The sequence below is a fragment of the Salvelinus fontinalis genome, chromosome 26 (genome assembly GCF_029448725.1).
Source record: "Salvelinus fontinalis isolate EN_2023a chromosome 26, ASM2944872v1, whole genome shotgun sequence".
Taxonomy (NCBI): Eukaryota; Metazoa; Chordata; class Actinopteri; order Salmoniformes; family Salmonidae; genus Salvelinus; species Salvelinus fontinalis.
This window is the reverse complement of record NC_074690.1, coordinates 10,558,514-10,585,720: the sequence shown is the minus strand read 5'-3', so window position 1 is coordinate 10,585,720 and position 27,207 is coordinate 10,558,514. Positions and strand designations below refer to the sequence as shown.

Below are 27,207 nucleotides of genomic sequence, written 5' to 3'. Positions count from 1 at the left end.
GCTCTTAACCTCTTTTTTTCCCCCTGGAACTGGCCACCCCCTCACAGCCTCTACTTTGTCTGGCATCGTGCTGATGCCCTCACCACCCAGCTGATGCCCCAGGAACGCCACCTCCCTTTGCATGAAATGGCACTTTCCCGGATGTAATTTTAGCCCCGCCCCCGAGATTCTCTCCAACACTCGCCTAATTGCCCCCAGTGCCCCCTCAAACGATGTGCCGTGCACCAATATGTCGTCTAGGTACACAACACACTCGTCTCTCGGAACCCCCGCCAGCACTCTGTCCATGAGCCTCTCAAAGGTGGCAGGAGCATTACAGAGCCCGAAGCACAGCACCTTGAACTGCCAATGGCCCCTATCTGTGGAGAAGGCCGTTTTTTCACGTGCCCCTGGCGAGAGGGGCACCTGCCAGTAGCCACTGCGCAGATCAAGGGAGGAGAACCACAAGGACCCTCTCACGTGGTCTAGCGACTCATCAATCCTCGGTAGGGGATAAGAGTCTTTAGTGGTGACAGAATTTAGGCCCCTGTAGTCAACACAAAACCTAAGTTTACCCCCTTTCTTAGGCACCATGACGACCGGCGCGGACCATGGGCTATCTGATGGCTCAATGAAATCAGCCCGCAACATGTCAACAATAGCTGTGTCTGCTGCTTCCCTCCTGGCAAGGGGAATACGACGGGGCCGAATCTTAATGGGTCGGGCGTCCCCAGTGTCTATTTCGTGCTGAACTAGGTGCGTTTGTCCTACCTCATCTTCCCCCCAAGCGAAGCTATCTTTAAAGTCCAACAGCAGCTGCTTTAACTGTCTCTGTTGTCCCTCATCCAAACCCTGACAGTTCTTCAGCCACACAGCCTCGACGGCGTCGATAGCTTCCTCCTTCCCCCCGTCGGGCTGATGGGTTGAAGGGGCCAGTGTGTTTTGGGCTACTGGGCTGCCTGTGCTTGCACCATGATGGGGAGTGAAGGCCGTCGCCGCCGGAGACAGCTGCTGGGATGGCACAACGACCAAGGGAGCAGCCGGGATGACCGGTGGAGTTTCTGCAAGCTTGGAGGAAGACGGAGGAACAGCCCTGCCCCCTGCTGGCCCTCCCGAAGGCGACATTCCCACTGTGGGCCCCCCCGACAGCCTCAAAGTACCTGACGCTAAGTCCAACTGAGCCCCACAGTTTTTCAAAAAGTCCATTCCCAGTATACAGGGGTCCTGCACCGCTGCTATCCACACCGGACACCCCACAGTTCTCCCCCCCACAGTCACAGATAGCTGACACTTCCCTAGCATGGGGGCTAGCTCCCCCATGACAGTCCGTAGCTGGACATGGGTCGGCTCCACCCGCACCCCAACAGGTAGTATGTCTGGTCTCACCAGGGTTACTGTAGAGCCCGTGTCGACCAGGGCCAAACATTCCACCCCCTCTACCTTGACGACGACATTGCAGAAGTCCCCAACGGTGGTACGTCCCACCACAACTACCGGACTAGGAAACACGGCGGCAGCTACACCCTGGGGGAGCAGGTCCCCACCCTCTTGTCTGCGCTGCTGGGTACCTCCTTTGCTTACATTGGGTTCGGGGGCGGGGGGGGTGGGCCCGCGCTGCCCCCTGCGCGAGAACCCGTTGTCGTTTCCCTGGTGACGGGGGAATCTGCCACACTCCCGCTGAATGTGGCCAGGTTGGCCACAACCCCAGCAGACAATAGGAGTTGAGCTGACACTGCGACGTTGCCTGGAGCCCCTCTCCATGACAAGCGAAGCAGTCTTGACTAGCCCGCCCAACTCGTCAACCCACTCTGGCTTTGTGACCCCTGGCACCCCAGCCACCGCTGCTCTCACCTCTGGTTGACTGGTGACTTCCACTCTCACTCCCTCACCCCAGATCAGCTCCCTCTTCCTGGCTATCTCCACTGCAGCCTGCAGAGATGGTGGGTCCGCCATCTGAACATGCTTACCCAGTTCGGTGGAAGAGAGCGCTCTAATAAAACTGTCCCGTGCCAGCTCGTCTTGCACCCCAATCGGCATAGTTGCATAAGCCCGCCTGGTCAGGCTCAGAATACCACTTGCCAACGCCTTTAATGATTCCCCCTGAAGTCTCTTTTTGTTACACAGTTCAATACGCAGCATGTTGGGCTGCGCGTCGCTGCCGAAACGGCCCCCCAATGCCTCCACTAGCGCACCGTAGTCGCCCCTATCGCCCGGGGCTAGCGTTAGCAGGCATTCCGACGCCTCCTCCGCCAGGCTCAGGGCAAGCTGTAACGCTTTCGTCTCGTCAGACCACCTCCCGGCTCTAGCCAACAACTCGAATTGAGTGAAAAAAACTTCCCATTTACCTTGTCCGTTGAACTTTGGTAGTTTAGCCGCTACCGTGGCTAATGGCAATAGGTCGCCGCCATCTCTGTTTACATAAGCAGGCCCAGCCATTTCCGCACCCGGTGACGTCGATATCCCCGTCGCCGTGACGTCTGCTCTCGAGCGATGTGAAGGAAAACCCGCCAGTTCTGCCATCTTGCTGACTGACAATTTAACTCCCGCCAAGTGGCTCTCAAGCCCCTCCACGGCAGTCGCCGCCTGACCCTCCCGACCGGGTACCCCCGAGCTCACAACGGACACTTTGTCCGACTCTTCCTTAATTTTCCGCCTCGCCCCAGGCATCATGACCGTAGATGCGAGTCACGCTAAAGCTAACCCGGCCTATACTGAACAGCTAACTCGCCTAGTCTCGATCCCTTAGTTCGAAAGCACTTCTGACACCAATGTAATGACCCGGCTGGGTCATTAAAGAGAAAAGAGACAGACTCCAGGTGTACAGGTCAGAACACAGGTTTATTCCTAAACTGGGCTATTGTTCAGGCCACAGCCCACGCCGCTAATGCCGAACGTACACAATTATACATGTCGAGTTAAGGTCACTCTCCAAGGAACAGATCAAGGCCCGAACAGAAGAGAGAGATATGAGACACTCATCCCTCTTTATGCATTTCCAAATCCCGCGGGATTACCCATCATACCCCCCCAACCTTTCCATCTGTCCTGACATATTTAACCCCTGCTAGTAGCCATGAGAACCATAACACACCCACAAACACAGAACACAATACCGGGTCGTTACAGTATTGACAGTGCTGGGAGAGAACTTAAACATGAACTCATCTCTTTGCTGTATTCGTTGACAGTCTCTCTCTAGTCATGGTTTTTAAACGTTTAGAAATCTCACAATATCAACTTTGCTGTAGCTTTCTTTAATGGCTGCTATATTACTGCAGACACGGTCGTCTGAGCCATCCGATTGGCCAGCGGTAGGCCTATATTGCACTTGATTTGCTCTCTGGGCCTGCTGGAAGGCAGAGTTTGTATCTTTAGACACATGCAATGGTTAAAAATGGCAACAATTTGCCTAACTAGCGCGCAGGGCAGCTGAATCGGGTGCACCTACCGCCAACAGCCCGAGACCAACACAGGCTTTATCATAGTTTTTTTTTTTTTTACAGAACTGTTTACCGATCGACTAGGAATGCTTGGAGATGGACCAGCCGTATGCGATCGACCGGTTGGTGACCACTGCTCAAGAAAGTTAAGTGAACTTCAATCTCCTGCTTTTCTCTGTGGGCTGATATTTCCTGCACAGCCGTCTCGGGCTACTGCTCGGCACAGCTTAGAGGGAGCATTGTTCAGGACTACATGTACACCCTTCTTCCACACAATATGTACCTAGTGCTTTCAGTCTGGTCCTAAAGCAACTGGATCACTGATTGTGCTCGTTTCTTTGTAGCTCAAGATACTGTGAAGTAGGCTTGATATTGTCAGAGACGAGGGTTGAAAAATAAATTCACTGAGGAAGTCCTCATGTTCTGAAAAGCAGACTCTGAGCCCAGGGCAAAGGGCAACATTTTAATATGAGCTACTGTGATCAGCACTTTTCCCCGCTGTATCATTACTATGCAGTGACCTTTGCACCATGCTTGCTTTGGCCTCATTTTCACGCTGAAATCAAATCAATAACCTACTTTGCAAATGGACTGGTTAAATACTGAGCAGGTGCAATGCAGTACCTTAACACATGGTCAGAAGTTAGATGCTACGATAGAGCTCAGACCTCTACAGTACAACCCAGTTCATTTTCATAATTAAGTTTGTGAGTCGGATGAGAAATTGTTTGAACAGACAAATTATTCACCAACTTTTAGCCTCAATAAGTCACACTGGCAATCTCACTATATCTAGGGCTTTGTTGTACACTTTCTCTCCCACACACGCATATGCACAAACACACACACACTCACACTGCACACACATGCACAGACGCACACACACAACCCCCGCCCTCACACACTCTGATTCAGTGACAGTGATAAACCTCCTCTATATGTGATTTGGGCTTTATTGTTCGCCTGGATGAGGATGGACCAAAGCAGGAACAAACGTTTTAAAAGGGGAACAATATGGAGTGGTGCAGTAGGAAGCCCTAATGATAACAGTGGGCCTAAAACAGCCTCTGTCTGCCCGGGTGTTGACTTGCCCTGGCGACTACAGTAACTCTCCCTCCCCAGCCCAGTCACATGGACACAGTGGATGTGCCTGTGTGTAGATCAGACCACTACACTGTCTAGGTTAGTTCAATTGAAGGAGAAGAGTGGGTGGCTGGGGCTCCCACATGAGCATGACTGTTTACATTGGATCTAGACAACCTCTTGACATCACAATGATAATATGGTTATGTAGTGGTCACTTTTAGTCTCATGCTGGAATCAAACCCACAACCCTGGTGGGGCAAGAACCAGGCTCCAGACAACCAACTGAGTCATCGGAACAAGGACGATTTGTTGTCCCAGGCCAGGAGTCTATTCAAGTTAAAGGTTGAGGATGGAAGCAATGCAGGGGATAGGGTTTGGGTCAAAAGGACACTATGGTCTTGGCTAGTTTGTGTGTGTGTGTGTGTGTGTGTGTGTGTGTTTGGAGAATGAGGTGCTTTCTTTACCTTTTGAGTGCTATGGAGAAAGGGACCTTTTTTTGTAAATTTGATTGGTGGATTCAAATAAAGTACTCAAAATATATATGTGTGTGAGTAGGGAGTGGCGTATGTTTACTTTAGGGTGTTCACTACCTGTGGTTTATCAAGATGTCTTCCTTCCCCTTCCCCAAGATCAGGAAAGGCCACGGTTTCCCCTCTAAGTGCCAGCACACACCCACGCACGCAAAGAGGAACTGTCTTCCAAACCCCACCAGCTCTGCTTGTTGACTAATGAAAAACAACGGCGGTGGGGCGGACAGTGGTGCTGTTTCCCCTACTGTGGATTCCATCTTTAACAGAGTGTAAGGCCCTCCCCCATGTGATAACCAGACCACTTCCAGAACCACCTCTCCTCCTTGCTTCACACGTGTAATCAGGCTGACCCCCCCCCTAATGAAACAAGACACTGCAACACACATACACTTCTACCACTGGGTCCGGGCACGCCGTACCTCAGGGCTCTGATCAACATGACACACTGGGTCTGGTCACGCCGTACCTCAGGGCTCTGATCAACATTACACACTGGGTCTGGTCACACCGTACCTCAGGGCTCTGATCAATATTACACACTGGGTCTGGGCACACCGTACCTCAGGGCTCTGATCAATATTACACACAGGGTCTGGTCACGCCGTACCTCAGGGCTCTGATCAATATTACACACTGGGTCTGGGCACACCGTACCTCAGGGCTCTGATCAATATTACACACTGGGTCTGGGCACACCGTACCTCAGGGCTCTGATCAATATTACACACTGGGTCTGGGCACACCGTACCTCAGGGCTCTGATCAACATGACACACTGGGTCTGGTCACACCGTACCTCAGGGCTCTGATCAATATTACACACTGGGTCTGGGCACACCGTACCTCAGGGCTCTGATCAATATTACACACTGGGTCTGGGCACACCGTACCTCAGGGCTCTGATCAATATTACACACTGGGTCTGGTCACACCGTACCTCAGGGCTCTGATCAATATTACACACTGGGTCTGGTCACGCCATACCTCAGGGCTCTGATCAATATTACACACAGGGTCTGGGCACACCGTACCTCAGGGCTCTGATCAATATTACACACAGGGTCTGGGCACACCGTACCTCAGGGCTCTGATCAATATTACACACTGGGTCTGGGCACACCGTACCTCAGGGCTCTGATCAATATTACACACTGGGTCTGGGCACACCGTACCTCAGGGCTCTGATCAACATGACACACTGGGTCTGGTCACACCGTACCTCAGGGCTCTGATCAATATTACACACTGGGTCTGGGCACACCGTACCTCAGGGCTCTGATCAATATTACACACTGGGTCTGGGCACACCGTACCTCAGGGCTCTGATCAATATTACACACTGGGTCTGGTCACACCGTACCTCAGGGCTCTGATCAATATTACACACTGGGTCTGGTCACGCCATACCTCAGGGCTCTGATCAATATTACACACAGGGTCTGGGCACACCGTACCTCAGGGCTCTGATCAATATTACACACAGGGTCTGGGCACACCGTACCTCAGGGCTCTGATCAATATTACACACAGGGTCTGGGCACACCGTACCTCAGGGCTCTGATCAATATTACACACAGGGTCTGGGCACACCGTACCTCAGGGCTCTGATCAATATTACACACTGGGTCCGGGCACACCGTACCTCAGGGCTCTGATCAATATTACACACTGGGTCTGGTCACACCGTACCTCAGGGCTCTGATCAATATTACACACTGGGTCTGGTCACGCCGTACCTCAGGGCTCTGATCAACATGACACACTGGGTCTGGACACGCCGTACCTCAGGGCTCTGATCAATATTACACACTGGGTCTGGGCACGCCGTACCTCAGGGCTCTGATCAATATTACACACTGGGTCTGGTCACGCCGTACCTCAGGGCTCTGATCAATATTACACACTGGGTCTGGTCACGCCGTACCTCAGGGCTCTGATCAATATTACACACTGGGTCTGGTCACGCCGTACCTCAGGGCTCTGATCAATATTACACACTGGGTCTGGTCACGCCGTACCTCAGGGCTCTGATCAACATGACACACTGGGTCTGGACACGCCGTACCTCAGGGCTCTGATCAATATTACACACTGGGTCTGGTCACGCCGTACCTCAGGGCTCTGATCAATATTACACACAGGGTCTGGTCACGCCGTACCTCAGGGCTCTGATCAATATTACACACTGGGTCTGGTCACGCCGTACCTCAGGGCTCTGATCAACATGACACACTGGGTCTGGTCACGCCGTACCTCAGGGCTCTGATCAATATTACACACTGGGTCTGGTCACGCCGTACCTCAGGGCTCTGATCAACATGACACACTGGGTCTGGACACGCCGTACCTCAGGGCTCTGATCAATATTACACACTGGGTCTGGTCACGCCGTACCTCAGGGCTCTGATCAACATGACACACTGGGTCTGGACACGCCGTACCTCAGGGCTCTGATCAACATGACACACTGGGTCTGGTCACGCCATACCTCAGGGCTCTGATCAATATTACACACAGGGTCTGGGCACACCGTACCTCCGGGCTCTGATCAATATTACACACTGGGTCTGGACACGCCGTACCTCAGGGCTCTGATCAATATTACACACTGGGTCTGGTCACGCCGTACCTCAGGGCTCTGATCAATATTACACACTGGGTCTGGTCACACCGTACCTCAGGGCTCTGATCAACATGACACACTGGGTCTGGTCACGCCGTACCTCAGGGCTCTGATCAATATTACACAATGGGTCTGGTCACACCGTACCTCAGGGCTCTGATCAATATTACACACTGGGTCTGGGCACGCCGTACCTCAGGGCTCTGATCAACATTACACACAGGGTGGGAATGAGAACGAGCCCATTTACTTACAATGCAATACATGCTATGGTGCTGTGGACTGGCACAGATGAGACTAATGTATGGGTCGTAGTGTAGAGGAGGGTTTGTGTTCAGGCTGTAACTGGCTCCTGCTGCCTGGCCTTGGCTGCCTCTCACATCTTCCTGCGTCCCAAATGGCACCCTCTTCCCTAGATAGTGCACTACCATTGACCAGAGCCCTATGGGCCGTGGTCAAAAGTAGTGCACTATCTTGGGAATAGGGTGCCATTTGAGCTGCCAGCCTCTGTCTCGTCTCCTGTATGAGATTGTTACGATCTGAGGTGTTGTATCAAGGCCCTCCTTGCTACTGAGGAGCTGTAGAGACACATCACTGTCAAATAGTGCTAAAAATAACACATACTGTCACGTGTCCTTCAGAGGCTTGTTATTATTATCAAATGATGCTTGATGGCTGTTGTTTTCCGCCACTGACAGTGAAAAGGAGTAATGAGATATTGAAGAAAGAGGAAGTGAGTAAGCGCCAACACATTTGGGGAAGAGAGAGAGAGAGGGGGAGAGACAGAGGGAGGGAAAGAAAGAGAGAAGGAACGACAAAGAAAGAAATCAAGCTGTTTCTGTGGCCTGTAAATTGCTGTCCTCCTATAGGGGCACGCGCACCATGTGGCACCGAACCTGCCTGAGGGTGAGAGAGTGTGTGTGTGTGTGTGTGTGTGTGTGTGTGTGTGTGTGTGTGTGTGTGTGTGTGTGTTGCCTGTCATCTCTTGATCTGACCTTCTGTCTTTCTCCGTATAAACCCAAATCCTTGCTTTTCCCAGCTGGCAAAACTGGTTGCAATGACGTCTTTGCAGACAGATTTCAACAAATTGCAATAGTGTCATATTAAACAGATGTTGTAATAATGTCGTATCAAACCGCTTTACTACCTGGATTCACTCTCCCTCTCCCCCTCAATTCAACTCAATGGGCATCATCGGCATGGGAAACATACTGTACGTTTACATTGCCAAAGCAAATGAAATAGACAATAAACAAAAGGGAAGTAAACAATCAGAAATGAAGAGCAAAACGTTTTTTTTAAATATAGACATTTCAAATGTTATTATTGCCTATGTACAGTGTTGTAACAATGTGCAAATAGTTGAAGTAAATCTCTCTCTCGGGAATAACCGTTTTTAGTGCTGCTAGGCCCAAGGCAACAGGAATGGGCTCATTTGGACATGCTCTAAGGTAGGTGACACACACAAACAGACATGGGCGTGTAATGGTAGTGACGGTGAGGACCAGACGAGGTGACAGCTGCTAGGGACAATTAGTGCGCGGGCCAAGGCAGTGCTATTATCCCCTCCTCCCATCTGCCAGCCTGGCGCAACATGTTACAACCTTCCAACAATCATGGGACAACCGTCAGGGCTATCTACCATACTGCACTGTCGGCCTTCAGGGCTATCTATGGTATTGTGTGTGTGTTTTTTTTAACTACATAGCTTTGTAAGTATGTAAGCAACAGGGTCGTAACTAGTTACCACAGCCACAAAGTCCGAAGGCCCGCTTACTCGGCCAATCAGACGAGGGAGTGTGTTGACACGTATGCCAGTTTACGGTATATTTCCAGTTCAAGTTTGAGGACCAATTTATTTTATGTACCGATCCATAAATTATTTGGTTATTTATTAGCTATAATAAAACCAACAGTTCAGAATGTAAATTGGTAATCAGATGTCTTATTCAAACTCAGCTGGGAAGCTTATCATGATGTTTGCTCTAATTGTTTTTAAAATGGCATGTAGACAAACAAATTGACATCTTGATTTTAGATTTATATTTTCAATATAAAACGTACAGTTTCAGGGAAATGAAACATTTTGAACTTGGCTGCTTTAAGATATAAACGTCAACCCTGTTTGCCACTTGGGCACTTATTATAGTATTTGTTTTACTTATTTAAAATCTTCCAATGATAAAACACGTTTTAATTGGAGTTGGGCTGCCTGAGTAAACGCAGCCTTAGACTTTGACCAACAGTAGGTTGATGATATACTTTAAAATATTTACCTTAAAAGCAGAAAAGCAGATAGCGTGGGCCATTTTTATTATAGCCTTTTATTATAGTCCACCTTTTTGGTATTTTGCATCAAATCAAATGTTATTTATCATGCGCCGAATACAACTGGTGTAGACTTTACAGTGAAACGCTTGCTTACGAACCTTTCCAAACAATGCAGAGTTTAAAAATAAAATACACAAGAATGGAGCTATATACAGGGACCAGTACCAGATCAATGTGGAGCTATATACAGGGACCAGTACCAGATAAATGTGGAGCTATATACAGGGACCAGTACCAGATCAATGTGGAGCTATATACAGGGACCAGTACCAGGTCAATGTGAGGCTATATACAGGGACCCGTACCAGATCAATGTGGGCCTATATACAGGGACCAGTACCAGATCAATGTGGAGCTATATACAGGGACCAGTACCAGATCAATGTGGAGCTATATACAGGGACCAGTACCAAATCAATGTGGAGCTCTATACAGGGATCAGTACCAAATCAATGTGGAGCTATATACAGGGACCAGTACCAGATCAATGTGGAGCTATATACAGGGACCAGTACCAAATCAATGTGGAGCTATATACAGGGACCAGTACCAAATCAATGTGGAGCTATATACAGGGACCAGTACCAAATCAATGTGGAGCTATATACAGGGATCAGTACCAAATCAATGTGGAGCTATATACAGGGACCAGTACCAGATCAATGTGGAGCTATATACAGGGACCAGTACCAGATCAATGTGGAGCTATATACAGGGACCAGTACCAAAACAATGTGGAGCTATATACAGGGACCAGTACCAAATCAATGTGGAGCTATATACAGGGACCAGTACCAGATCAATGTGGAGCTATATACAGGGACCAGTACCAGATCAATGTGGAGCTATATACAGGGACCAGTACCAAATCAATGTGGAGCTATATACAGGGACCAGTACCAGATCAATGTGGACATATATACAGGGACCAGTACCAGATCAATGTGGAGCTATATACAGGGACCAGTACCAGATCAATGTGGAGCTATATACAGGGACCAGTACCAGATCAATGTGGAGCTATATACAGGGACCAGTACCAGATCAATGTGGAGCTATATACAGGGACCAGTACCAGATCAATGTGGAGCTATATACAGGGACCAGTACCAGATCAATGTACATTTCGACCTCAAGTAACTTGTACCTCTGTACAAGTTACTTGGAGTCAAAATGTACATGAATGCAGGGTAAAGTGACTAGGGTAAAGTGACTAATAATAAGTGTAAAATAAAGAACAGAGTAGCAGCAGCAAATGATGTGTAAAGCTGTGTGTAAACATCTTATTCTGAAATCATGGGCATTAATATTGAGTTGGTCCCCCTTTGCTGCTTTAACAGCCTCCACTCTTCTGGGAAGGCTTTCCACTAGATGTTGGAACATTGCTATGGGGACTAGCTTCCATTCAGCCACAAGAGCTATAGTGAGGTTGGCCACTGATGTTGGGCGATTAGGCCTGGCTCGCAGCCAGCATTCCAATTCACCGCAAAGGTGTTCGATAGGGTTGAGGTCAAAGCTCTGTGCAGACCAGTCAAATTCTTGCACACCGATTTCAACAAACCATTTCTGTACGGACCTCACTTTGTGCACGGTTCATTGTCATGCTGAAACAGCAAAGGGACTTCCCCAAACTGTTGCCACAAAGTTGGAAACACAGAATCCTCTGGATTATTATTGTATGCTGTAGTGTTAAGATTTCACTTTACTGTAAATAAGGGGCATAGTTCGAACCATGAAAAACCGCCCCCATTATTCCTCCTCCACCTAACTTTACATCTGGCATTCGGGCAGGTAGCGTTTTCCTGGCATCCGCCAAACCCAGATTCGTCCGTCAGACTGTCAGATGGTGAAGCGTGATTCATCACTCCAGAGAATGCATTTCCACAGCTCCAGTCTAATGGTGGCGAGCTTTAAACCATTACAGCCAACGCTTGGCATTGTGCATGGTGATCTTAGGCTTGTGTGCGGATGCTCGGCCATGGAAACCCATTTCATGAAGCACCTGAAAAACAGTTATTGTGCTGACGTTGCTTCCAGAGGCAGTTTGAAAGTCGGTAGTGAGTGTGGCAACTGAGGACAGACGATTTTTACACACTATGCACTTCAGCACTCGGCGGTCCCGTTCTGTGATCTAGTGCGGCTTACCACTTCGCGGCTGAGCCGTTGTTGGTCCTAGACGTTGCCACTTCACAATAACAGCACTTACAGTTGACCGTGGGAGCCCTAGAAGGACAGAAATTTGACAAACTGACTTGTTGGGAAAATGGCATCCTATGATGGTGCCATGTTGAAAGTCACTGAGCTTTTCAGTAAGACCATTCTACTGCCAATGTTTGTCTATGGAGATTGCATGGCTGTGTGCTCGATTTGATACACCTGTCAGGAACGTGTGTGGCTGAAATAGCCAAATCCAGTAATTTGAAGGGATGTCCAGATACTTTTGTATATATAATGTATGTATGTTTGTTGGTATTGTTTCGGTATGCGTGTGTGTATTATGTGTGTGCGTATGTAGAGTTTGAATGTTTTAGGGATTTCTGTGGGAATTACAGTGTAGTGTGTTTGAGTGAGTGTGTATATGGTATGTATATAAAGTCTAGTGAGTGTGTATATGGTATGTATATAAAGTCTAGTGAGTGTGTATATAAAGTCTAGTGAGTATGTATATAAAGTCTAGTGAGTATGTATATAAAGTCTAGTGAGTATGTATATAAAGTCTAGTGAGTATGTATATAAAGTCTAGTGAGTATGTATATAAAGTCTAGTGAGTATGTATATAAAGTCTAGTGAGTGTGTATATAAAGTCTAGTGAGTATGTATATAAAGTCTAGTGAGTATGTATATAAAGTCTAGTGAGTATGTATATAAAGTCTAGTGAGTGAGCGTAGAGTCATTGCAAGATATAGTCAGTGCAGATACTGTAATTTGGGTACCAATAACTGACTATTTGGCAGTCTGGTTATTTAGCAGTCTTATGGCTTGGGGGTAGAAGCTGTCTCGAAGCCTGTTGGTCCGAGAGCCGATGCTCCAGTACCGTTTACCGGAGGGTAGCAGAGGGAACGGTCTATGGCTTGGGTGGCTGGAGTCTTTGGCAATTTTTCGGGCCTTCCTCTGACACTGCCTGATATAGAGGTCCTGGATGGCAGGGAGCTCGGCCCCAGTGATGTATTGGCTGTCCGCACCACCCTTTGTAGGGCTTTGCGGTGAAGGGCAGTGCAATTGCTATACCAAGCGGTGATGCAGCCAGTCAAGATGCTCTCAATGGTGCAGCTGTAGAACTTTTGAGGATCTGGGGGCCAATGCCTTTTAAGGGGGGAGAGGCGCTGCCGTGCCCTCTTCAGAACTTTGCGGGTGTGTGTGGACCATGTCAAGTCCTTAGTGATGTGGACGCCAAGGAACATAACGCTCTCGACCCGCTCCACAATAACACCGTCGAAGTGGATGGAGGCGTGCTCTCTCCTCTTTCTCCTATAGTCCAGCTTCTTGGTCTTACTGTTGTCCTGGAACCACACTGCTAAGTCTCTGGCCTCCACCCTGTAGGCAGACTCATCGCTGTCTGTGATCAGGCCTACCATCTTCTTGCCTACCACAGTTTGAGATTTTGTTTGTAAACAGGAAGCCTGCGAATGGAGTCAGGGTCAGATTTGCCGAAGGGAGGGCCTTGTATGCGTTTTTGTGGGTAGAATAAAAGTGGTCTAGGGTTGTCTCAAGTTTTGAGGGAGAATGCCATTGGCATACTGACTGCCGGAATGTCCACCAGAGCTATTGCCAGATAATTGAATGTTAATTTCTCTACCATAAGCCACGTCCAACATTGTTTTAGAGAATTGGCAGTATATCAAACGGGCCTCACAAAAGCAGACCACATGTAACCACACCAGCTGAGGAACCTCAACATCCTGCTTCTTCTCCTGCGGGATCATCTGAGACCACCACCCGGAAAGCTGATGAAATTGGGTTTGCACAACCGAAGAATCTCTGTAGAAGCTGTCAAAAAAACGTTTCAGGGAAGCTCATCTGCGTGCTCGTTATCCTCACTAGGGTCTTAACCTGACTTAGTTATTTGGTCCTCAAAATTTTACTTGAAATATTCGTCACACTCCCTCATCTGATTGGTCAAGTAGGCGGGCCTTCTGATTTTGTGGCTGTAGTAACTAGTGACGACCAAGCAACAGTTAGGGAGACACTGTTGCTTACTTAGAGAGTGAAACCTACGAATCCACACTTTCACAGTTTCTGAAAGGCCTAATCTGTAATTAGTAGCTTCTTAATCCGCTAAACATCCTCTTTAAAAGTTCCCAGATGTTCTCACACTAAACGAGTCTGCACAGAAGATTTACTGGGGGTTACTTCTAGTGCTAGCTTCTGGATGTGTGTGTGTGTGTGGTTTTTCTTGGGAAGAGTGTTGAGCGTGCTGACAACTGCCCAAGTCCCTCTAGGCTGGGCTGAGTGACATCTGGTTTAGTGCTCTGACTGCACTCGTCTCCTGTCACACAGATTGACAACAGGGTTACATTGAGGGAGCATCTCACAGTGAGTGAGTGAGTGTTACAGCGAGGGAGCATCTCTCAGTTAACTCAGCTCATAGCGCCTCTAGACATGTTCTAGGATGCTGTCCAACAGGCCTTGATCTCCTTCGTGTTTTCTCCTCCATTTCCTCTCCCCTCCCCTACTCTCTTCTCCCCTTCCCTACTCTCTTCTCCCCTTCTCTACTCTCTTCTCCCCTTCTCTACTCCCCTTGTGTTTTCTCCTCCATTTCCTTTCCCCGCTCCGCATTGTTAATTTACCACAGGAGCTGGGGTAAGGGACAATCTGTTGCCATGGAGCAGGTGACCATGAAACCTCCATGTCAAATTAGGGAGACTACGGGAGGGAAGAAGAGGACGATGAATGATTTGATGGATGTCACAGAGGAGTCCTGGTGACTTGACTCAGGTCCAGTGTTTGATGAGCAAGAGACAAATATAAATGAGCACACACACACTCACGACATGACACACACACACAGCTGAAAAAAATACATTTCCTAGAATTCAGTGAAAAGAAACGACAGATCAGCAATATACAGTAAGAAGTGAACGTTGATACTGTTCATAGGACACCACCCTGGTCAGCTAAACATTCCCAATCAAACCGTTGCCCTTAGAGGGTACAGAACTAAACAAAACAGAAGAGCCTACTGCTAATCCAGTGGAGGACTTTTCCAATCATTTTCATAAACCCTGCAAATGCTATATATTGGCTAAAGAAAAGCTCTGAAGCCACCAGTCAGCCCTACTGGCACTCCCCAGAAGGGCCAGTCCTCCATAGGAAGGAATGGAATTTACAGTATTTCAATTAAATGTTTAAGGTACAAAATATTTGTTGTTGTGGGAACAGTAACATTACGCTAGCGCTAGTTAGCCAATACTAACTAGCGTTAGCGCAATTACTGAAAGTCTATGGGTATCTACGAGCGTAATATAATTTAAAAGTATCCCTTTAATGTGTCTGTAAATTGAATAAACGTGGCAAACACAAATGTAGACATTAACAAATGCATTCCTATTGCTTCCAAAATATTTTATTATAACGGTGGGGGAGTTCCATGATGGAGGTGGGGTGTCTTCAACACAACACACCCTACAAATCATCTAGTGTATATATAAATCATTGGTGCTTTCCCACCAGGTCAGTGCAGTAGCACCGAGTGCCACAATGGGCAGCGTGGGGGTGAGTTCCTCCTAGGGGGAACACTCTGGCTGGCTCTTGCTCCAGGTGTTGTGTAGTGCTGAATAATCTTTGCTAGACTCCAGTGAACTTCGCCCACGTTCACATTTACTGCATCTTCTGTGGGTTTATATAACAGCAGTGGGCATTAAGCAGCTATCTACCACCACCACCACCACACACACCAATAGCCAGGACGCCCACACACAGGGCACGCATGGGGAAACACTGCCTCCCTGGCCGGGGATGTAACTATGATCATTTAGAAGGAGTAGGTAGAGAAAGGGATGTCATGCTACAGCCTTCCACATGAATCATGGCTGGCTAGTAGAACTGGAGACCACAAACATATGATTCCATTCTAGTTCTATTCTATTCCATCCAGAGATAGAGGGGAAAATATGAAATGCCAACAAAACCAATACAGTAGTAGTCCATCTATCGTGTTGTCAGGGAGGCACCTGCCTACCTTCCTACCATGTATTATCAATGGAAGTACTTGTACAAACACTTCAGATCAACTCCAGATATTTCATATGCCTAATGACCAAAGAAAGTTGTCCTAGCCAAGGGTAGGCAATAGGTATATTCTTAAAAGTAGCCCTGAAGATTAAGGGAACCTTTTAAGTGACCATAAATCTAGATCAAGTAAAGGTCGTCGATTGGGAGTGCATTCCCTGTACAGCGTTCCGAATCCCAATTGTGTATGTGTGTGTGAGAGAGTGAGTGAGCGAGCGAGAAAGGATTTTCCCCAGTGATTCCCTCCTTCAATGGAAGGGTGGGAGGTTGACGTAGATGTGATGCTTGTGTGATGTGTGTGTGTGTGTGTACTCTCTCTCTCCTCTCCCGACTCCCGCTGTTATGCAAGTGTTACGAAACCTTACATTGGAAAACATGAGCCCTTTGATCAGCCAACACAGAGCCAGGGAGATCACAAGCGTGTGCGCACGCACACACAGAACATTGTCTTTAGTGACAGAGGCCTGTGTGTTTGTTTTTGTGTGTGTGCGCATGTGTATGTATGTATGTATTTGTATATATACAGTTGAAGTCGGAAGTTTACATACACTTAGGTTGGAGTCATTAAATCTCTTTTTTCAACCACTCCACAAATGTCTTGTTAATGAACTATAGTTTTGGCAAGTCGGTTAAGACATCTACTTTGTGCATGACACAAGTCATTTTCCCAACAATTGTTTACAGACAGATTATTTCACTTATAATTCACTGTATCACAATTCCAGTGGGTCAGAAGTTTACATACACTAAGTTGACTGTGCCTTTAAACAGCTTATAAAATTCCAGAAAATTATGTAATGGCTTTAGAAGCTTCTGATAGGCTAATTGACGTAATTTGAGTCAATTGGAGGTGTACCTGTGAATGTATTTCAAGGCCTACCTTCAAACTCAGTGAAAAAAATGAAGAGACCACTGCAAGATTATCAGTTTCTCTGGTTTTACCATTTATAGGTATGTGTTTGGGTAAAATTAAAGTTTTTGTTTTATTCTATAAACTACTGACAACATTTCTCCCAAATTCCAAGTAAAAATATTGTCATTTAGAGCATTTATTTGCAGAAAATGACAACTAGTCAAAATAACAAAAGAGATTGGGCTGGCCATGACAGGGTCTTGATCTGATGGTCCTCCATCCACACCTTGATTGACCTGGCTGTGTGGCATGGAGCATTGTCCTGCTGGGAAAACCAATCCTCAGAGTTGGGGAACATAATGTTAAAACATTACTATTGTGTTGTTTAAAAATGAATATGAACTTATTTTCTTTGCATTATTCGAGGTCTGACAACACTGCTTTTTTAAATATTTTGACCAATAGTCATTTTCTGCAAATAAATGCTCTAAATTACAATATTTTTTATTTAGAAATAGGGAGAAATGTTGTCAGTAGTAAAATGTTCATTTTACCCAAACACATAACTATAAACAGTAAAACCAGACAATATGGAAGGCTGTGAAAAGTGTGCAGAGGACATCTAAATGATTGAGTGTGTTAGTTTGTTTGTGAGCATGTGTATAAGAATGTGAGAGTGAGAGGGACAGAAAGATAGGGGGAGGGGATAAGAGAGAGTGACAGAGAGCAGAGGGTAGAGAAACCAAGGACAACATAAGAGCGAGAGAGGAGAAATAGAGAGAGAGATAGCAGCTAAAGGCACATCCTTTAGCCTAGGGGGGAGACTGAGACCCAGATGAAGGGAACTGTACAGTAACATTGTGTGTGAACATCAGTCATCTGCCAGCATGGCAAAGAGCAGAAAAATCAGTGTACCTAGCCCACATTTATATACACACACACAGAGTAGCATGGATTTTTCTGCAATTGTAATCCTTGGGCAGGCAGCCTAAATGTTTGTTCAGGCAACCTAAGTCCAAACAGTGTAATGTAATATATATATATTTATACAGTTGAAGTCGGAAGTTTCCATACACCTTATCCAAATACATTTAAACTCAGTTTTTCACAATTCCTGACATTTAATCCGACTAAATATTCCCTGTTTTAGGTCAGTTAGGATCACCACTTTATTTTAAGAATGTGAAATGTCAGAATAATAGTAGAGAGATTATTTATTTCAGCTTTAATTTCTTTCATCACATTCCCAGTGGGTCAGAAGTTTACATACATTCAATAAGTATTTGGTAGCATCCATTGTTGGGTGAATTTTGGCCCATTCCTCCTGACAGAGATGGTGTAACTGAGTCAGGTTTGTAGGCCTCCTTGCTCACACACGCCTTTTCAGTTCTGTCCACACATTTTCTATGGTATTGAGGTCAGGGCTTTGTGATGGCTACTCCAATACCTTGACTTTGTTGTCCTTAAGCCATTTTGCCACAACTTCGGAAGTATGCTTGGAGTCATTGTCCATTTGGAAGACCCATTTGCGACCAAGCTTTAACGTCCTGACTGATGTCTTGAGATGTTGCTTCAATATATCCACATAATTTTCCTGCCTCATGGTGCCATCTATTTTTTGAAGTGCACCATGCCCCCACAACATGATGCTGCCACCCCCGTGCTTCACGTTTAGGATGGTGTTCTTCAGCTTGCAAGCGTCACCCTTTTTCCTCCAAACATAACAATGGTCATTATAGCCAAACGGTTCTATTTTTTTCCCATCAGACCAGAGGACATTTCTCCAAAAAGTACAATCTTTGTCCCCATGTGCAGTTACAAACTGTAGTCTGGCTTTTTTATGGCGGTTTTGGAGCAATGGCTTCTTCCTTACTGAGCGGCCTTTCAGGTTATGTTGATATAGGACTCGTTTTACTGTGGATATAGATATGTTTGTACCTGTTTCCTTCAGCATCTTCACAAGGTCCTTTGCTGTTGTTCTGGGATTGATTTGCACTTTTCGCAGAACGCGTCTCCTTCCTGAGCGGTATGACGGCTGCGTGGTCCCATGGTGTTTATACTTGCATACTATTGTTTGTACAGTTGAACGTGGTACCTTCAGGCATTTGGAAAATGCTCCCAAGGATGAACCAGACGTGTGGAGATCTACAATTTTCTTTCTGAGGTCTTGGCTGATTTCTTTTGATTTTCCCATGATGTCAAGCAAAGAGGAACTGAGTTTGAAGATAGGCTAATTGACATCATTTGAGTCAACTGTGGATGTATTTCAAGGCCTATCAGAAGCTTCTACAGCCATGACATCTTTTTCTGGAATTTTCCAAGCTGTTTAAAGGCACAGTCAACTTAGTGTATGTAAACTTCTGACCCACTGGAATTGTGATACAGTGAATTATAAGTGAAATAATCTGTCTAAACAATTGTTGGAAAAATGACTTGTGTCATGCACAAAGATGTCCTAACCAACTTGCCAAAACTATAGTTTGTTAACAAGAAATTTGTGGAGTGGTTGAAAAACGAGTTTTAATGACTCCAACCTAAGTGTATGTAAACTTCCGACTTCAACTGTATATATAGCCTTATTCTACAATGTATGAAATACATTTCCCCCCCCCCCTCAATCTACACACAATACCCTATAATCACTTTTTTTTTATACATTTCTAAAAACTCTTTCTCCTCTCTCTCTCATGCTGTCCTTGTTTTCTCTTCCCTCTGCTCTCTGTCACTCTCTCTTATCCCCTCCCCTATCTTTCTGTCCCTCTCACTCTCACATTCTTATACACATGCTCACAAACAAACTAACACACTCAATCATTTAGATGTCCTCTCTGCACACTTTTCACAGCCCTGCATAAAAAAACGGAAATATGACATTTACATAAGTATTCAGACCCTTTACTCAGTACTTTGTTGAAGCACCTTTGGCAATAATTACAGCCTCGAGTCTTCTTGGGTATGACACTACAAGCTTAGCACACCTGTATTTGAGAAGTTTCTCCCATACTTCTCTGCAGATCCTCTCAAGCTCTGTCAGGTTGGATGGGGAGCGTTGTTACACAGCTATTTTCAGGTCTCTACAAAGATGTTCGATTGGGTTCAAGTCTGGCCTCTAGCTGGGCCACTCAAGGACATTTAGAGACTTGTGCCGAAGTCACTCCTGCATTTTCTTTGCTGTGTGCTTAGGGTCTTTGTCCAGTTGGAAGGTGAACTTTGCCCCAGTCTGAGGTCCTGAGCGCTCTGGAGCAGATTTTCATCCAGGAACTCTGTACTTTGCTATGTTCATCTTTGCCTTGCCTAGTCTCCCAGTCCCTGCTGCTGAAAAACATCCCCACAGCATGATGCTGCCACCACCATGCTTCACAGAGTTCAAGTAAAAGACACATCTCAACATCAACTGTTCAGAGGACTGTGTGAATCAGGCTTTTGTGGTCAAATTGCTGCAAAGAAATCACTACTAAAGGACACCAATAATAAGAAGAGACTTGCTTGGGCCAAGAAACACGAGCAATGGACATTAGTCCGGTGGAAATATGTCCTTTGGTCTGGAAATCATCCGTTCAGACACACCGCGTCTCACAAATACACGGCGGGTGGAACCAAATCGGAGATTTTTGGTTCCACCCGCCGTGTATTTGTGAGACGCGGTGTGTCTGAACGGATGATTTCCGCATGTGTATTTCCCACCGTAAAGCATGAAGGAGGTGTTATGGTGTGGGGTTACTTGGCTGGTGACACTGTCTGTGATTTATTTAGAATTCAAGGCACACTTAACCAGCATGGCTACCACAGCATTCTGCAGCGATACGCCATGCCATCTGGTTTGAGCATAGTGGGACTATCAATTGTTTTTCATCAGGACAATGACCCAATACATTTACAGGCTGTGTAAGGGCTATTTTACCAAGAAGGAGAGTGATGGAGTGCTGCATCAGATGACCCGGCCTACACAATTGAGATAGTTTGGGATGAGTCGGACCGCAGTGAAGGAAAAGCAGCCAACAAGTGCTCAGCATATATGGGCACTCCTTCAAGACCTTTGGAAAGGCATTCCAGGTTAAGCTGGTTGAGAAAATGCCTAGAGTGTGCAAAGCTATCATCAAGGCAAAAGGTGGCTATTTGAAGAATCTCAAATATAAAATATATTTTGATTTGTTTAACACTTTTTTGGTTAATACATGATTCCATGTGTGTTATTTCATAGTTTTGATGTCTTCACTATTATTCTACATTGGAGAAAATAGTAAAAAATAAGAAAAACCCTTGAATGAGTAGGTGTTCTAAAACTTTTGACCGGTAGTGTATATAGGACAAAAGATACATCACGACAAGAGAGACAACACACCACTACATAAAGAGACAACTAAGACAACAACATAGCATGGCAGCAACACATGACAACACAGCATGGTAGCAACATGACAACAACATGGTAGCAACACAACATGGTAGCAGCACAAAACATGGTACAAACATTATTGGGCACAGACAACAGCACAAAGGGCAAGAAGGTAGAGACAACAATACATCAGATGAAGCAGCCACAACTGTCAGTAAGAGTGTCCATGATTGAATCTTTGAATGAAGAGATTGAGAACTGTCCAGATTGAGTGTTTGTTGCAGCTCGTTCCAGTCGCTAGCTGCAGCGAACTGAGAAGAGGAGCGGCCCAGGGATGTGTGCTTTGTGGACCTTTAACAGAATGTGACTGGCAGAACGGGTGTTGTATGTGGAGGATGAGGGCTGCAGTAGATATCTCAGATAGGGGGGAATGAGGCCTAAGAAGGTTTTATAAATAAGCATCAACCAGTGGGTCTTGTGACAGGTATACATAGATGACCAGTTTACAGAGGAGTATAGAGTGCAGTGATGTGTCCTATAAGGAGCATTGGTGGAAAATCTGATGGGCGAATGGAGAGCACCCTTACCTGCCGATCTATAAATTATGTCTTCGTAATCTAGCATGGGTAGGATGGTCATCTGAATCAGGGTTAGTTTGGCAGCTGGGGTGAAAGAGGAGCGATTACGATAGAGGAAACCAAGTCTAGATTTAACTTTAGTCTGCAGCTTTGATATGTGCTGAGAGAAGGACAGCGCACTGTCTAGCCATACTCCCAAGTACTCGTATGAGCTGACTACATCAAGCTCTAAACCTTCAGAGGTAGTAATCACACCTGTGGGGAGAGGGGCATTCTTCTTACCAAACCAAAATACCGTTGTTTTGGAGGTGTTCAGAACAAGGTGAAGGGCAGAGAAAGCTTGTTGGACAATAAGAAAGCTTTGTTGTAGAGCGTTTAACACAAGGTATGGAGTCATACCTTGTGGGATTGTTTATAATCTGAGAAAGATTTAGGGCTTGGTCAGGTGGTTTAAGCATGTCCCCGTTTAGGTCACCTAGCAGGACAAATTCAGACTTAGTGTAAGGGGCCAGGAGAGAGCTTAGGGCAGGTAGGCTACAGGCCGGTGCTGATGGAGGACGATAACACCCAGCAACAGTCAACAAAGAGCTATTTGAAAGTGCAATGCTTAAAACCAGCAAATCAAATTGTTTGGGGACAGACTTGGTGGAGACAACCGAGCACTGAAGGTGATCCTTGGTAAAGATTGCCACTTCCCTCAACTTTGGAAAATCTGTCTTGCCCAAAAAAGGTTATAACCAGAAAGGTTAACATCAGTATTCAAAATACTCTTCCTTAACTATGTCTCAGTAATGACCAACACATCTGGACTGGAGCTGTGAACCCACACTTTCAATTTATCCATTTTAGGTAATACACTTCCAGTGTTAACGTGCAGAAAACCCAGGCTTTTACGAGAGCAGAAATCAGTGAAGCAGATATCAGAGCACAAGTCAACAGTAGATGGGCCAGGGTGTACATGCACATTTCCAGATATAATCATCAGTAATACAATCAGGGCACGGCAGAGGCCAGGGAGAGCTCTGCAGTGTTCATTTATGACATTTGAATGTGCATTGGCTGGGAACAAGATCATATTGTACAGCAATTTCATCAGGTAACATGAATACAAAGCCAGCGAGAGGTGGTTATTATAGGATGGGATGCCAAAAGTCTGTGTAACCAATAGAGAGTCAGAGTCCCGGGTGTGGGAACAAACAGTTTGTCCCACGGTTGGGTAAACAAGAGAGTTCATAGTCAACAAAGCAAGCAGGAGTTTTGAGGCAAATAGCAAAATAGCAAAATGCACAAGAAAAAAATATATAACGACTTGGGGCTAGCCATTGTAAGTTCAGAGTCACTCGCACCAACAGAGCGCGAAAGCTCGGGAGAGAGGGGGGGGGGGGGGGGGGTGTGGAGGGTGTACCTGTACCAGACAGGGGGAAACAGGCCACGGCTAACGGTGAACAGATCACCAGTTGGAATCCAAGCAGCAGTGCAGCAGGCAACAGGCGTAGGTGTCAAACCCACTTGGGTGAATCTTTTATTTCTGGAGGCAGATTTCTTTTAGAAATTGCCAGTGGAAGTTCTCTGAACAGAGGGAGTGGGCTTCAAAGGCCTCTTGATTTGGGTGGGGTTGGCTGTGAGAGACTCCTGCCATTTGTTAGGCTGAAAGGCTTCGACACCTCTCACTTCACCCCTCAGTGCTAATTGAAGTTGTCTCAGAGCACCCTCTGGATAGCTTGGAAAAAGGAATCCTTAGTAGTAGTAATCCTTCCAGGTAATTTTGTCCAAAATTAGGTTGTAGGTTTGGAGTTTAGAATCTGGAGTGAAGGTTCTGCTGTGGAGGGTAGCATCCTGTTCCTGCCCAAAAATCCAAGTTTATCTAACTCCAAAAATATAGTTTTGTAAAAAACATATTGAAAAATGTGATAGGTCACATGCAGCGGTGTCTCTCTCTCTATAAAGAGCTATGCTTCACCTGACAAGTGAAGCATATCAAGAAGCTGATTAAACAGCATGATCATTACACAGGTGCACCTTGTGCAGAGGACAAGAAAAGGCCACTAAAATGTGCAGTTTTGTCACACAACACAATGCCACAGATGCCTCAAGTTTTGAGGGAGCATGCAATTGGCATGCTGACTGCAGGAATGTCCACCAGAGCTGTTTCCAGATAATGTAATGTTTAATTTCTCTACCATAAGCTGCCTCTCCAACGTCGTTTTTGAGAATTAGGCAGTATGTCTAACCCTTCCTCACAAACGTACCAGACAGGGGAAGACAGGCCAGGGCTAACGGTGAACAGATCGCCAGGTGGCATCCAAGCAGTGCAGCAGAAACCGTCTCAGGGAAGCAAATCTGCGTGCTTGTCATCCTCACCAGAATCTTGACCTGACTGCAGTTTGGTATCGTAACTGACTTCAGTGGGCAAATACTCACCTTCGATTGTCACTGGCACGTTGGAAAAGTGCTCTTCACGTCAAGTGTGGGCGAGCGGTTTGCTGATGTCAACATTGTAAACAGAGTGCCCCATGGTGTCATTGGGGTTATGGTATTGGCAATTTGAATGCACAGAGATAACGTGACATGATCCTGCCATTCATCCGCCCCGCCATCACCTCATGTTTCAGTATGATAATACACAGCCTCATGCCGCAAGGATCTGGACACAATTCCTGGGAGCTGAAAATGTTCCAGTTCTTCAATGGCCTGCATACTCACCAGACATGTCACCCATTGAGCATCTTTGGGATGTTCTCGATCGACTTGTATGACATAGTGTTCCAGTTCCCACCAATATCCAGCAATATACAGCATTCCACAGGCCACAATCAACAACTCTATGCGAAGGAGATGTGTCACGCTGCATGAGACAAAGGGTGGTCACACCAGATACTGTCTGGTTTTCCGATTCACACCTCTACCTTTTTTATAAGGTATCGGTGACCAACAGATGCAAATCTGTATTCCCATTCATGTGAAATTCATAGATTAGGGACTAATTTATTTAAATTGACTGATTTCCTTATAAACTAACACAGCAAAATCTTTGAAATGGTTGCATTTATATTTCTGTTCAGTGTGTGTATATATATATATATATATATATATATATATATATATATATATATATATATATATATATATATATATAAATAGAATTGGGATGCAAAACACTTTCAATGTAAACTTACATGACTAAAACCAGATAAAGTATGTAGAAAAGATAATAGACCTTTATATTTAGGGAATATAATCTTTGAGAACTACCCATAACCTAAATAAAAGCTCAACAGGGAGAATTGAAATTTTCAAAACCAATTAATTTTGCAGTATTGATTTTGTTATTATGTTTGAGCATAAGAACACAGCCATGGCAGAATGTGTAGAACTGCAGGAAATTAGCTTTAAAACTGTACAGTATTATCTCAGCTCCATGGAGGAAATTGCAGTAAATTGGCTTCAAAATGCCCCAAAAAGTCTACACCGCCAAGATGGAAGAAATTAAGCCACACAGACGGGCCAAACGCACCCGTTGCCACGCCCCTTGTCACACCCCTTGTCACGCCCCTTGCCACGCCCCTTGCCACGCTCAACACATAAGCCAGAAATAGATTTGAAGCATCACAGTAACCACGTTTCCATCCACAGTTTTTATGAGTAAAGTCATATCGTGAATTTTAAAAAAGGAGCACATTTTCCCAGTCTAACTCCAATGCAATGACACTGTTCAGCTCATTGGGTTGTGTTGTAGCTTTGTTGCGAGACATTGCATCAGAAATAAGGTAGACAAGCCGTGTCTGAGCCAAAACAGCCTATAGAGCTCCTGTAGCTTGTGGGTCTTACAACCAATCCATCTTCTTAATGCCAAGCAGAGATGCATTGGGTGTCATTTTTACAGTCTTTGGTAGGACTGAACCGGGGATCAAACCCCCAACCTTTCCATCTCAGGGCAGACACTCTAACCACAAGGCCACTGAGGTACTAGTTGGGCCACTGAGCAATGTTGAATTCTAGGTCAAATCTATAGCCTCAAACCTCCACAAGGCTCTCTTGTCTGACTCACTGTGAACACAGTTGTGTGTGTGTGTGTGTGTGTGTGTGTGTGTGTGTGTGTGTGTGTGTGTGTGTGTGTGTGTGTGTGTGTGTGTGTGTGTGTGTGTGTGTGTGAGAGAGTGTGAAAGTCATGACATGAATGATGTGTCAGGTCATTGGGATGAGCAACACCACGCCATGTTTGACGATAACATGCTAGCAGAGGGCAGGAGATTTCATTGAATGGTATACAGTATGGGAGGCTGTATACAGTATACACACACAAACACAACCCACAAACATGTGTCACGTGTGAATTGAACGACACGCACAGGACAGCGCTCAGACATCATCCGGTTTCTGGTTCCAGGCTGTGACCCTCCCAGGTTTGAGTAACACCCCTGATTGTGTCTCTGCTTTTTTCAGATGTGTGTGTTTGGGAGGTGAGAACAATGAGGCACTGGACTCCCCCTCCCTCTCCCCCTCATTCCTTTCCTATTCTATTCTCTCCTGTCTTCCCTTCCTCCCTACCGCTCACCACCTCTCCATCTCACTTGCTCCATCCTCCTCTCATCATCTCTCTGTAGATAAAGTAGATGGTGGTCTGTGTTAGTGTGACAACAGATGAATCCCTTCTGCCTGCTAAACTTCAACCCCAATCCCAGCCTCAGCCCGAGCCTCAACCCCAGTCCCAGCCTCAGCAGTGTGTCCTCGACACAGCCAGTGGCCATCAGGCTCAAGGATACACTGTTGACAGTCATGGGTCATTGCAGTCCAAGGGAGAGGGTGACACACTCATGAATGATGCAGGACACCGACACACAAATACACTCACTGCTTAAGCCTTACAGGTCTGTCACGCACGCGCACACACACACACATACACATAACAAAGCCCATAAACAAGACTCCACACATCTCAAAGGTCTCTGGAACGCTACACAGTGAACATAATATGGAGAGAAAATTGGGGGTAGAACATAATGTGCTGGCCAATTTCACACGTCACAGAGAACAAGGTACAGAGCCTTCGGAAAGTATTCACATCCCCTGACTTTTTCCACACTTTGTTAGGTTACAGCCTTATTCTAAAATGTATTAAAATCGTTTTTTCCCCCCTCAGCAACCTACACACACTACTCCATAATGACAAAGCAAAAACAGGTTTTTAGAACTTTTGCAAATTTATTAGAAATGTACAAATGTA

The 27,207-nt window shown here is 46.0% G+C and overlaps 1 protein-coding gene across 1 annotated transcript in view; it reads right to left on the bottom strand.

Moving 5' to 3' along the window:
* Positions 1 to 27,207, bottom strand: part of LOC129823637 (PH domain leucine-rich repeat protein phosphatase 1-like) — an 87,236-nt gene that overhangs the window by 33,601 nt on the left and 26,428 nt on the right. The window lies entirely within an intron of this gene.